At 41.5% G+C, this 14828-nt stretch overlaps 1 protein-coding gene and 1 long non-coding RNA gene across 7 annotated transcripts in view; one reads left to right on the forward strand and one right to left on the reverse strand.

Annotated features, from left to right (window-relative positions):
* The window catches only part of ATE1 (arginyltransferase 1), a 153908-nt gene that overhangs the window by 48305 nt on the left and 90775 nt on the right, over positions 1–14828 (reverse strand). The window lies entirely within an intron of this gene.
* On the forward strand, positions 12316–14103 carry LOC122231939. The gene is made up of 2 exons (XR_006209242.1): positions 12316–12751; positions 13780–14103. It is a non-coding gene; the product is annotated as an uncharacterized LOC122231939 (long non-coding RNA).

Consider the following 14828-nt stretch of genomic DNA (forward strand, 5'->3'; position numbering starts at 1 on the left):
TAATTTTAGTTAAAGCAGATGAGAAATAACATAAGATAAAAAGCCACTACAAATTCATGAATGCTTTTAAATGAGTATGGATTTTACCAATGACAACAGGTCCTAAATGTGTTTGCACAAGGACAGTACTACACTCACGGGTGTATCAATCTACACCCACAACATGTATACAGACGCACAGACTTCTCGCTCCCTGGTTTAGCGACATCACGCACCCTGAGTGAATGGCACAAGATGTGCTTTCAGCCTGCTTGCTTATCTGGGCACACTCACCGCAGGGTACTCACATCTAGGCACCAGGAGGACTACTCACTTGGGTCTAAATGCCTCCAGTGGACCTAAGTGCTGTCTACTCTTTCTCTGCCAAGCTCTCCTCGGACTCTGCTTCACCTCACCACCAACTGCTCTCACCCCCGGACAGAATCATCCCACATGCTCTCTTTCCTGCAAGTCAACGGGTTATTATTAAATGCCTACCATCTGCCAGGCTCTAAGGTAAGGTCTTGGGCATGCCATGGTGAATAACAACACTCACGAGTTTCAGTTCTCAGGGAACTCCTAGTCTACAAAGGGAGAGGACTTTAAGAAAATAATCACACAGAAACATATCATTACAAAGTGTGGCAAACACTGTGAAGAAAAAGCACTCAGAGAGTACAACAGGGAGACCTAATTTAGACTGGGAGTGTCAGGGCTGGTGTCTTTAGCGGGTATCTGGGTTTGTACAGAAGTTTTTTCTAGAACTTAATACGAAGCTACTGGAGTGGTCTGTTTACGTGCTGTTTCTCTTACTTCTGCAACCTCCCACCTCCCTTCCCCAACCTCAACTTGGGAGTTTCTGGAGAGCTGGGAGTACATCATTTCTTTGCATTCCTTGTGCCTAGGCAGAATTCCTTATATGGACTGAGTTCTCAATAAATACATATTGAATATGTATTAAATTAAACTGAATGTGTCAAATTGTGTTTCTTAAAATAGGCAATCGGATCATTTTAAAACTAGAAGGGCTGTAGACCTCCCGAGTCAGTATCCAGTTTCATTTTAATATTTAAAAAGGGAGGGGGGACAGAGAAGTTAAGTGACTTAAGGCCAGTGACTGGTAAAGGCAAGATCATAAGCTCAATCTTAATATTCTTTTTTCTGTTAAAATTCCCAAGGTAAAGCCAGACAGAAGTATGAACACCTACGGTGTGTCAGCAAAGTCCTATGTTCCTGTTTATGAAGATTTGCCTAATCAGAATCATTTAGAATCTGGACCCATTAGAAACATACAACCAGCAGTATTTTTCCAACATTCTTTAAGTTGATATGCCTTGAGTCAAACAAATGCTAACAGCAATTCACCACAAATACACAGCTTTAATAACGTCAGTAAGCTGTATCTGATTGATCGTGTCTCTAACTGAAGCTATTACTTTTTTCCAGTAAACATTTTTCAATGCCTGAAAACCTTAATCGTAAAAGTCTGTTTAATTACACCCCTGAGGGAAATAAGAAGTTAGCTATAACCTCATATTTATCCCCAGGGTGTGATCTTTGGTAATCATTCCTTTTTTTCTGCCTGATGGAAAATTCATCACAAATGACTTAAACGCCTCAAGTCTGAGGATAACCTTTCCCCTCCCCGCTGTAGCGGTAGGAGGGCGGGTAGAATTTACATCCTGTCCCCTTGGATGTCATCAGTATTCTGTGTGTCTGTGTAAGGAAGTACTTGGTAGAAGGTCAATGTGACAGCTGAAGTGCCCACACTTCAGCCAGCTCAGAACATATCTGGTAGATTACTTCCTCCTTTTCTACATGATCAGTTATAGAATTATGATGAACACAACGACTTTTAACTTAGTATTTGACGGGGTGAGCAAATCAAGTCCAGTCATAGAACTGTAGATAAGTTATTGTGAATGATTTCTTATGTCACAAACACCCAATAATCTTGGGTGCCAACTTGCGAACCCTCATGTCTGCATTTCTTCTAAGACATCCAGCCTAAAATATCACACTGGTCCAAACTCAACCATGTCGCTAGAATAAAATTTAGAGTTATACAGCTCCCCAAGATCACAGCAATCATTAATGTCCTTATAAATGCTACAATTTTATCCATTATTTTGCCCATGACAAAACCATCTATGCACCAAATACAAAAAAATCTTTATGACGTATTAAGAATTTTTCACATTTTCATGTAGGGTCTGAAAGTGTTATTTAGAACTCAATTTTATTTTATTGTTATTTTTTAAATTTCTTTTGATGTTTATTCACTTTTGAGAGAGAGGAAGAGACAGAGCACGAGTGGGGGAGGGGCAGAGAGAAGGGGAAACACAGAATCCGAAGCAAGCTCCAGGCTCCGAGCTATCAGCACAGAGCCCGATGTGGAGTTCAAAACCACGAACTGTGAGATCATGACCTGAGCCGAAGTTGGACACTTAACCGACTGAGCCACCCAGGCACCCCTAGAATTCAATTTTAAAATATATGTATATAAAAGCAAAGTGTTCAATGGTTAAACCATTAAAAAAAGTTCCCCTACTTTCACTTTATACAAGAAATACATTATCCTAAAAATTTTTTTTAATATTTTTTATGTTTTTATTTTATTTTTGAGAGAGAGAGAGAAACAGAGTATGAGTGAGGGAGGGGCAGAGAGAGAGGGAGACACAGAATCCGAAGCAGGCTCCAGGCTCCGAGCTGTCAGCACAGAGCCTGACGTGGGGCTCAAACTCACAAACTGCGAGATCATGACCAAAGCTGAAGTCAGATGCTCAACCGACTGAGCCACCCAGACGCCCCCATCCTAAAATTTTTAAGGAGCCAATCATCACCTCTCTACCCAATAACAGTTTGGTGTAATCGAAACAGTATAATCATCTTGTCAGTTTACCATGTCAGAACTCTCTGGGAACAGAATAAAAATTAAAGCTGAAATCCACAATTTCCAGATGTGGGAAAGTATTATTTTGACAAGTTACTATTCGACAGAGCCTGGGATTATGATATTGGTATGGTTTTGAGCCTGAAAGTGTGAAGCACTGAGGATTGTTTAGAAGCTGTCAATCCACAGGCAGGCCGTAGGCTTCTGGGGACGCAGCCTCTGGGTAATACAACGTGGACCCCAGCACACACTCCAGCAATGATTCTTCTGTATCGGTACGAGCTCACAGGTATAGAGATACTTAAGGTGTTTCAATCCACTACAGTTATCCTTTCTGATGTTCAAACTGGCCATAGTTTGGCCAGTGAGAGTCAATTTCAGTTGGCCCCTGAGAGCTTCGGATATAATTCTAGTTGCTAATGATGTCTATGCCCGCTGATTTCATTTCATCCTCATAGAGACTGTTTATTCAAGTTTTCACTATCCTCTGACATCACTGTGTATTTCTGGGCTATAGATTCGACAATCTATCACTAAATGAATTAAGCTTCCATCCAATTATTTAACCGTAGTTTTGGGGAACAGTATAGTCTCTAAGCTTCCTTCCCATAATAACAGCACAAGGCACTTACAAGATGAATGCAAAGAATCACATAAGACAGAATTAAACGTCATCTTTCCAAAGCACTTTTAGTAAAATATCTACCCTTAACTGAAAGGCATATTTAAGAAATGTCTAAAAACTAAATCAAATGCATTAGGAAAAAGGAAATTAATTATATTTTCAGATCAAATTTGGGTAAAAGAACTAAATAAAGAAATGTTTTTTCTTTGTATAACTTGAAGTCACCAGTTCTTAGTAAAAATTATGTCTGCGTGTATAACTAAATAAATAATGTTGGTATTAGTAAAAATCATGACAATAAGCTAATCTTTACTGAGTGGTGACTATGGGCTGGGCACTACACCAAGCACTACACATACTGCCTCATTAATCCTTACAATCATCCTATAAGGAGTAGTGATGATTATTCCCATTTTACAGATGGAGACACTGAGGCTTAGAAAGTCTGTACATACAATAAGGCATGTAACCAAGATTTGAACTCAGCTCTTTGTCTTTGGAAACTTGACCTTAACTGCTTTCTCCTAATGAAATGGTAATTCATGTTTAAATTCTATTTAAAAATATATTTGTAGTCCAACTTTCAATAGTATTTCATTAACAAAACGCATGTTTAAATCGAAGATGTTTACAAACAACTGGAATTATGGAATTATGTTTTAAAAATCCTACTGTTCAGGAGCACCTGAGTGGCTCAGATGGTTAAGCATCTGACCTCGGCTCAGGTCATGATCTCACAGTTTGTGAGTTCAAGCCCCGCATGGGGCTCTCTGCTGTTAACACAGACCCGCTTCAGAGCCTCTCTCCCCTCCCCACCCTGCCACTCCCCCAACTCACGTGCACGTACACTCTCTCTCTCAAAAATAAACAAACATTTTTTTAAAAATTAAAAAAACTGGGGCGCCTGGGTGGCTCAGTCGGTTAAGCGTCCTACTTCGGCTCAGGTCATGATCTTGTGGTTCGTGAGTTCAAGCCCCGCATCGGGCTCTGTGCTGACAGCTCAGAGCCGGGAGCCTGTTTCAGATTCTGTGTCTCCCTCTCTCTTTCTGACCCTCCCCCGTTCATGCTCAGTCTCTGTCTCAAAAATAAACATTAAAAAAAAATTTTTTTTAATTAAAAAAACTAAACCCCGGCGTGCCTGGGTGGCTCAGTCAGTTGAGCATCTGACTTCAGCTCAGGGCATGATCTCACGGCTCCTGAGTTCGAGCCCCGCGTCGGGCTCTGTGCCGACAGCTCGGAGCCTGGAGGCTGCTTCGGATTCTGTGTCTCCCTCTCTCTCTGCCCCTAGCCCACTCACATTCTGTCTCTGTCTGTCTCAAAAATAAGTAAACATTAAAAAAATTAAAAAAAAAAACTAAACTAAATCCTACCGATCATAAGAAATTGTGAAAAAGATTCTACCCCTGGGTAAAAGGTTGGGGGAACAGGATTCCATAGTCTCTATGACCCCACAGATTACTCACGAACTGCAAAGGGGAAAAAGCAGCTCTACAGACAGATGGACTTGTGATATCCTGAGACTGACACAGCATCACCTCAGTAGTATTTGCACTAAAAAGTTTTACCTGGATAAAATTGTGAAGAAATAATGACAAATCCAAATTATGAGACATTTACGAGACACTGAACTCTTCAAAAATGTCAATGTTGTAAAAGCAACAACAACAAAAAAGCAAAGTTACAGTTCCAGAGTAAATGATACTTAAAAAAAAAAAAAAAAAAAAAAAAACAGGGACGCCTGGGTGGCTCAGTCAGTTAGCATCTGACTCTTGGTTTTGGCTCAGGTCATGATCTCATGGTTTGGGAGTTCAAGCCAGGCATCGGGCTCTGTGGCTTTTAATTTTCTCCCTCTCTCTCCGCCCCTCCCCTGTTCACTCACGTGCTCTCTCTCTCTCTCTCAAAATAAACTTTAAAAAAAAAAACCCATAAAACGGAATGAAATCTATAGTCTTTAATAAGATCCCTGATTGAGAGAAAGAAAGAGTATTATTGGGACAACCGGGAAATGTGAATATTAATTTCACATTTGATTGTATTGTTTCAAGAATATTAAATTTCTTGAGCATGATCACGGTACATGGTTTAGTACAAGAGTATCCTTGTCCTTAGGAAACCCGTGCTGAAACACTTAGGATGACTGTCATGATCTCTGAAACTAACTTTAACATAGCTTAGCAGAAAAATACATACACATGGAAAATTATAGATGTATACAAAGAGATGAAGTGGTAAGATGCTGATCACTGGTGGCTCTAGGTGAAGGTGTCCAGGTGTTTACCGTACTGTTCTTTCAACTTTTCTGCAGGTGTGAAGTTTTCAAAATTTGGAGGGAAAATCTGATTCGATAAATACATACTTTTCTCTACCATGCATCTGTGCACACTCCATGGCATTCTGTCCCTTTCTTGTAGAACCAACCACATTTGATCTCGCAGGATCGTTTGCAAGTGTTTACTCTGTCAAAAAGCTATGTGCAGACAGGGCCTAGATCTACCTCATCAGGACCAGCGGAGTGACTTACTCACTGAAGATCTTCAAAGTGCCTCATTCAAAGCAGGTCTAGTAAACGTGGGCTGAATTAAACACTTGTTTCTTCTGAGATATTACCATATGGGTGATGATAAATAGTTTTTTACAGTATTAAAAAGGACTCACAACAGAAGTATTTCATGACTGATAAACTATACTATATAATCCCTAAACTTAGAATCGTTTGAAAACTATTAAATAGCTGAAAAGTTAAATTAAAAAAAAGTACACAGAGGTGATCAAACAATCACCACTGTTTAGTCTGTAAACCACTCTGGAATAACTCATGGTTATTATGTCATATAGTGTACTTTTAAAATTATATAGGTAAATTATGTAGCTATTTTAAAATTTGTATCCCAAGTTGGGAATATGTGTTCTAGAGGCACCAGGGTAAATTTATCATTGAACTTCACATAGCAAACTGTCCTGACAAGTGGGTTTTGTGATGACAGGAGAACAGCTATCAGGTGCTAGATGATGAGGATGACCATGATGTTCACTTCAATGTGTACAGGCTGGATCATCAGGGCCATAAAATAAAAGCAGGGCAGTGGCATACTGTAAAGTAGGGGTCAGCAAATCATGGCCATGGGCCCAAACTGGCCTGCTGTTCATTTACATATGGCCCACAACCTAAGAATGGTTCTTACATTTTTAATGGTTGAAAATAAATCAAAAGAAAAATACTACTTTATGACAGATGAAAATTATATGACATCCGACTTTCAATGTCCATAAATTAAGTTTTACTAGAGCACAGCCATGCCCATTTGTTTATGTATTTTTTATGGCTGCTTTTGCTACAAAGGCAGACCATATGGCCTGTAAACCTAGAATATTTACTATCTGGCCCTTTATAGAATAAATGCCAGAGACAGAAATTTCAATATCCAGTAGACATCGAGGACCCATGGGTATGTTTATCCTGTGATATTCATGGAGTGCTATGCTTTTGTGTGCTTTTCTGTATGTGTCGTATGCCTCAATAAAAAGGCTTCTTAAAAAAATCCTATTATAGTGAATTTAAGGGTGTATGAAAGAGATAACATTCCCATGTTTCCAAAATTAAACATATAAGACAGTGACTTTCTAAAGGTGCTGTCAGAACCAAGGTTTGACCTCCAGACTATGGATGGGCAGATATGGAAACTACAGAGATCAACCTGAACAAGTCATTTAAAGACAGTTCCAGAAACTAAAAGCAACCTAGGCAAGGAGGCAGTAACAGCAGGACCCAACTCAAGGAGCAGACACACGGACATAGGTTGGGGTTTAACAGTAAGACTCTAGGACCCAGCAGGACTAGAAGAGTGAGGAGAATGAATACGGTTTTAACACTTAAACGGCCACTATGAAAGTGCACAAGCCCAAAGCCATATCCAACTACTCTCTAATCTTACTCATTCGCCAAGATTGAAGGCTTGTGAACTCTATGGCAATACCCACTGGTTAGACCTACTTAATCACAATTTGCTTGAGTATCTTCAATTATAAATAGTACCGAATAATTTACAGTAAACGCCACCACACCCCAAGTGAGCAGGAGTAGTGGCAGGTTAACTGAAAATGCCCTTACAGTGTGTATGGAGGAAAATGCACATAAACACGCATACCTTCAACACTTGACTGCATACATCAGCCATTCTTTGATTTAGGACCACGCCCTTTCTTCGGGTAGGCATCCCTGTGACTTTCAGTCACTGGTTCTTTAAAATACAGTGAGAACTTACAGGTTAGGAAGTGAGAATCTTTCCAGATTTTTACGGATTTTTTTTTTTTTTTTTTTTTTTTTACTGGAAACACTTTTAGTTATCTTATCCACAACTAATTTGGCAGTATTTTTTTTTTATGATTCATCTTTGAATCTATCTAAAGTGCTCAAATTAAGTTTAATGCAAATAACTACTTTTTAAAACAGCGTTCAATGGTTTAATTTTCAATTGAGTTATATCATTACAATAACAAGTAAAATTGGCATTAAAAAACTGACGAAAACGGACATGCACGTGTACCGAAGCGTAGCGTGCCAGCCATCAGCATTAGACCGCCACGGGCTTCGTTGGGTAAGTTTTATGGAGGGCATGGAAGGCATCAACAGATAAAATGAACACATAAATCACAGATTCAAGGCACCGGGCAGGGAGAAGCAAGCCAGAGCCGGGGCTATTAAAGCAGGGAACAACACTGCCCTAGACACACAGCGACAGAGTTCTTAGGTTCCGTGGGCAGAGGCAAACAGCTGAAAAGGTGCATCTGCAGGAAGATTCGGTGACCCTTCTCAGGGGTGGAAAGGAAAAAGCGGAACAAAGTCGGGACAGAGCCAATGCTTCACTGTCGATGGCCTGAGAGGAAATACAGCTAAAGAAGGAAAAAAAAAAGGAACAAAAATGGCAAAAGACAATTACCTACTTTCATATTGTTTGACGTGTTCCTCATTTTCCTGTCAGAATGTCCTCTTAAGAGAAATAAATTTTAAAAGAGAACTTTTATTTGCCTTATTACAAAGAGGGCTGACATCACTGAGCTATTCCATTTTCCTTACAATCCTCTTGAGAACTTGCAAACTAAGGCTGGAAGTACTGAAGGAACAAAAGCCACCTGTAGCGCTTTAACTTGAAATTAAAATAGCCTCAAGAGATCAGCACTACTGACTCCTAAAAGGTAGCACAAAATGTACCAGTGCCTACATAGATCCAGAGAACGGTGGGAATGGGGAGACTGACTTACATTTTATCAATTCACAAAATGAACTAATGGCAATCAAATCAAATCTTAACGTAAAAACTTAAGAGGAACAGGAAAATTAAAATAGAAAATCACTGGTTTATGTCTCCTGAAACAGAAGTATCCTTCGTTATATGCCAGCGTATGTTTACAAATCTAATTTTAAGCAGCTTCCGGTAGATGGCCTTCTTCTACTCCCCACGGGAGAACATTTCCCCAAGGAAGAGACACACTGCGGATGGATTCCTTACTGAATGTGCACAAGAACTAATTCTGCGATGATGTCTCAAAAGGAAACATGCAAAAAGATGTCTGCCATGCCTTATTTGTAACAAAACAAGTGGAATGAACTTAAATGTATGCTCAGTAAATTACGGCACATTATTATGACACTTGCAGTCACCTAAAATCGGGGGTATACAAAAAAGGTTTAAGGAGAGTGGGACAAGGCTCGTGAAACCAGTGAGAAAAAGGTGGAAAAGAAGATTGCGTGTATCACCTAATAACCATGCGGGAGAAAGACAGTCTGCATATTTACCAAAGCCTAAGGACACACAGCAAAACGTCACCAGCGATCAGCTCTGGGTGAGAGAAGCGCAAGCAACTTTTATTTTTAATACTCCCTTTATTCCCTTTTCCACAAGAGGAATTACTTTTCAAATTAAAAAAAGATAAGAAAGAACGAGAACGGAAAGGGGAAGAGCACATAGAAGAAAGCAGGAAATAATCATTTCAAGGAAGGGGATTCTGGAACTGCACAAGCCACTCCACTCAGTCTCCTTTATAATCCTCGCGGCCCCAGAAGTGAGAACAAACGCCAGCAGTTAAGGAGAGCTGAGAGGTCTTCTCAGAAACATTTACATATTTTACCTGGGAAAGCAGGTCTGGACTTCAAGCAAGTCCACAATATTCAATAAAATGCAGGAGCCCCTCCACCTCTGGGAGCTGGTAACCCACAACATCATTTTCCCTGTCAAGTGGGAAGCCGAAGACGCCCCCGCGCACACACACGCACGGCCCGGTGGCCACCACTGATACAGCGTCCAGGGGCTTCAACTGGCCAAGCACACCACCAAAAATAACCACTAAGTCCGCACACACGGGTCTGTGATGACAACTACGTCACCATCCACCGTAAGACACACACCCAGGACTTTAAAATAAAAACGAGGGGGAGAAAAATGCAGGTCTTGGGAGGGTTGAGATACGGACTCAGAGGACCCGTGGCCACTCAGAGCGCTTTCAAAACCTACGCAGAAGCCTTCACGTTGGAAATGCGCCGCGAGGGCAGTCGCAGAGGACAGCAGGCCGCGGCTCTGGCCTACGTGTGCCCGCGGGCGAGTTCTCTGGCACTAACTAGCTGTCCGCCCACCGGCCGTCTGTGTCCCGGGCTGCTCATCTATGAGACGGTGACAATGCAAACGCCTGTGTCTAGGAGCGTGTCTAGGAATCAACTGTGTGAATAACTACACAACACTTATGTATATAGGGGGCGCCCGGGTGGCTCAGTCAGTTGAGCATCCGACCGGCTCAGGTCACGATCTCACAGTTCGCGGGTTTGAGCCCCATTATCAGGCTCTCGGCCGTCAGTACGGAGCCCACTTCAGATCCTCTGTCCTCCTCTCTCTCTGCCCCTCCCCCCCCAAAATAAAGAAACTTAAAATTCTTTAAACATTAAAAAAAATCACATAATATAATCAACTTACTTTCAAGTAAAAAAACAAAAGTTAAAAAAGTAATATGTATTATGTTATGTACGTGTAAATTATATAACCACACACATTCAGGTATCTGTGTGTACATGGTCGGGGGGCGGGGAGAACAACAGGATAGCAGATGGAGTAAAATGTTACCAATAAGTGAATCTGAGAGAAGGGTATGAGGATATCCTTTTATCACTTTTATTCTTGCACCTTTTCTCGAAGTTAGAAAGTATTTCCAAATAATGAAATAAAAACAAGGTCTACCATTCGACTGTTAATTGTAACAATAAGGCAGCGGGCCCTCTGGTCTTCCTACCTCACCGAGAATACTACGTGAGGGCCTGGGGCCACATCTGCAAGTGGCAAGGTGTCCAAAGCGGAAGTGGATTAATGCTCCCAAAACAGGTGAAACTGCCTGAGTCTCATCTAAGGCTCGCCAACTCTATCACTCGGACCTCAACAAAGGACTGAACGAAGCTTTTGGAATGAGTTTATCAGACTTCAGCTGAATGAAAGCAATAAAAAGGGGCGCCTGGGTGGCTCAGTCGGTTGAGTGTCCGACCTCGGCTCAGGTCATGATCTCGCGGTTGGTGAGTTCGAGCCCCACACTGGGCTCGCTGCTATCACCGCAGAGCCTGCTTTGGATCCTCTGTCCCTCCGTCTCTGCCCCTCCCTCACTTACATTCTCTCTCAACAATAAATCAACATTTAAAAGTAAAGTAATAAAAATACTTAGAATCTCTCTAGATCCTTCTTTCTAGGAATCAATATGAAAAAAAATTGATCATGCTTCTGCTGTTTTTTCTCCCTTGTGAGCCAAGAGCAGTGCAACTACAAGGTGCTGAACTAGGATGCAGAACCCTGAATACAGAGAAGGCAGAAATGTCCCTTCTCTGGGCCTAATTCCAAATTCTTAACTAAAATATGTGGCTACGATCTATGTGATTCCATACTAATACCAGAGGCATTACAAGCACCCCCAGGACGTCCTTTGGAAGTTTTCCTCAGTTCACCCAAAAGTCATGGGAAATAAATTCAAAGATAAGAGAAAATAAACGGTAAGAAAAAAGGGGAAAAGGGATGCATTATTTTGCAGAGTCTCCTAATACTTCTCATTACTTGGCTCACCACGGTGGTCATGAGGCCCTTTAAAACTTTTTCCACCTCCAATTCAAAAAAATGCAGCCGGTGAGTTTCAGTGAATTATACATTTCTAATTTTCATTATTTCAACTTCTTATTTTGTTCCCTAAGAATATTAGTGAAAAGCTTCACTGGGGAATTAGTGAAAAAAGAAAATACACATTCTCTACTGTTTGATTTTTTCTACACCAATGCCCTCTCCCTCACTTCAATCCTTCACCCTAATTTGGTTTGAAAACCAAGTTGAAAATTTTGCCTGGCTTAGCCGCACATGTGGTCAGCGGCAACAAGCCCTGGAAAAATGGCTATTCAAACTAAGTTAAACTTGGTAGTTCCAGGTTCTAAAAGTGACTGTTACATCACCCAGGAAAAACTATAAACTCATTAGCACCACCTCGGTCTCAGTGCTCATAGAGCTAGGCCAGGAGAGTTGAGATGGCCCTCTGTCTCTGAGGGATAAAGGTCCTTTATCTTCTGGGACAACAAAGATCTGTTTTGTCATCATTTTGTTTTTCAAAATTCTCAGGGAAAACAAAATCTCAACCTTAGCAATCTGTTCCAGTATTTTAAAACTTCAGATAATGTAACGTTCTCTACCATCTGCTCACATTCGTTTTTAAGTCAGTCTTTCTCTTTCTCTTTCTTTCTTTTTCTTTCTTTCTTTCTTTCTTTCTTTCTTTCTTTCTTTCTTTCTTTCTTTCTTTCTTTCTTTATCTCTCTCTCTCTCTCTCTCTCTCTCTCCCTTCCTTCCTTTCTTTCTTTCTTTCTCTCGTAGAATTTATCTCACTACACCAAGCCCAGGCACAAACATGGTTAAATAACTACTCGTTTGAACTCCCCATCACAATCTTACCGACAACATCTCAGAAACAGAGGATAAAATGTTTCTCTGACCGGAAAGATTAAAGACTATTTATCTGGTCCTGTTCATACAGAATAATTTACCAGCTCTTTCCTGTCTTATTCTCCATCTCAAACTTGGCTGGGCACATGGTTTATGTGGACACACTTATCAGGTACTGACCACAACACGGAGCGCCCAAGGAAACAGCACAGCCGTTGGCCTCTCTAAAGCATCCAGGCTGCTGGGAGACAAGTTTCTTAGTTTGGCACCTGGCCTTGAAGAAACAAAGAAATTCGCTCAGGTGATCCAGTAAGTAGCTGGTACTGATGGTGGAGGGGAACACAACATTTCAGGGAGGCACATAGGAAAATGAGGGCAGAAATCTTACCCATGTAGGGTCAGGCTCCAGACGATTCCAGGCTATCCAGGAAGAAGAGGAAATCCAGGCCAGATGAAGGCCTCATGGGTAACATAATTCAAGAACTGGCAAGCAGGTCCAAAAAGAGGTTATCTATGTCCCCTCAGCAACAGGAGGCCCCAATCTGTATTTTCATCTGCTATTTGCCGACTCTGCTTCTCCTCCCCCTAATCTCGCCGCCCTCTCATCTTGGTATCTGTTGATTCACAGATCCCTTTGAAAACCAGATGAAAGAAATCTCAGGACTCTATCCTCAACATAAATGTGCACGTAGACAAAAGTTTGCCCACAATCCAAACGTTATGGACCTGTGCTTATGAAGCCTTAAACTCACTCTGAGCTTTTGCCACGGTTTCTCTAGGTGGCACTGTGTGGGACTATCCCTACTGAGTACTGATCCTCCCTATAATCTCAACTGAAACTTCCTTCTAAGAGAGGATCTCACTGATTTGGTCCCCCACTACTCAGGGGGCAAAGCTTTACTGCCAAGTCCTACGTGACACTAATCCACCCTAGACTGACCACCTTTGCGTCAGGCACTCATGCCCAGTCCGATAGTGATTAAGATGGCAGTGTTTGACAGTCACCAGGCATGGTGGTCTAAACGCAAAGGCTGCATTTCTTTTGACAGAGTCTATAGGAATAGCAAGTTCCCTCAGAAAAGGGGTATGGGCATGGCGGACATCTGAGCGCAGTGGACTTCTCCATGCAGAACATAATAGAAAAAAAATGGAGGATATTAAGTGCAAACCACCACATGGGTCCCAGATTAAATCATAAAAATTACAGGCACATATATATGTACATATATACCCACACACATATATATGACTAACGGTTGAAGGGATGCCAATAAAGAATGGTTAAGGTGGGATAAGGCAGACCATTGGACTTTTACATTTATATTCTTTTTTACAAGAAAGAAATGAACTTGAAGAAAGAATGAAAGAAGCACACCCCGGTGGACAAAGGTGTGTCTAAAGGCCAATGGTGAGGAATCAGGAAGAAAAGGGGAACCCCTGAAGACCAAGCAGAAGAATCTAGATGTAAGAGAACTGTGTGCGACACCACAGATTTTCTAGCAACATGGACTCGTGCATAGTATAAATCATCCTTAAACGGCTCTGGGGTGACACTGGCACAGGATGGAAGGTGGGGAGCAGTCCCCCAGCAGTGGTCACGGAGCTTCCTCTGCTTCTCAGTGTGGTCATTTTCTTTTTTTAATTAAAAAAATTTTTTTTGACATTTATTTTATTATTGAGAGACAGAGCATGAGCAGGGGAGGGGCAGAGAAAGGAGGAGACACAGAATCCAAAGGAGGTTCCAGGCTCTGAGCTGTCAGCACAGAGCCCAACGCGGGGCTCGAACTCACAAACCGCGAGATCATGACCTGAGCGACTGAGCCACCCAGGTGCCCCTTTTTAATTTTTTGAAATGTTTATTTACTTTTGAGAGAGATACAGACAGAACCCAAGTGGGGGAGGGGCAGAGAGCGAGGGAGACACAGAATCCAAAACAGGCTCTAGGCTCCGAGCTGTCAGCACAGAGCCCGACGCAGGGCTCAAACTCACGAACTGTGAGATCATGACCCAAGCCGAAGTTGGATGCTTAACTGACTGAGTCACTCAGCATGGTCATTTTCAATGCACTGCTCTATATCCAAGATAATTATGCTACTCAAGATTGCTTCCCTTTGGCTAATACACAAACTCAGACTGCAAGGCTTTTGAAGTGTCACATACGAGAATCTTATCATTGCCTTATTTTTGCATATGAAGACCTAAGAACCAAGAGAACATCTGTAGGTACAAGAAGGAAAGAAGATCTGTGCCGTGATGTAAAGTCCTGGAGGGGTGGGAACTGGTTTCATTCTAGCATCAACACTGAGGTAGAATACCCAGCAAGATAAACAGTAGTTGAACACGTAAAACATATGTGCTTCTCTAAGACACCTTAGTTCCAAACACG

Source organism: Panthera tigris, chromosome D2, assembly GCF_018350195.1.
Source record: "Panthera tigris isolate Pti1 chromosome D2, P.tigris_Pti1_mat1.1, whole genome shotgun sequence".
Taxonomy (NCBI): domain Eukaryota; kingdom Metazoa; phylum Chordata; class Mammalia; order Carnivora; family Felidae; genus Panthera; species Panthera tigris.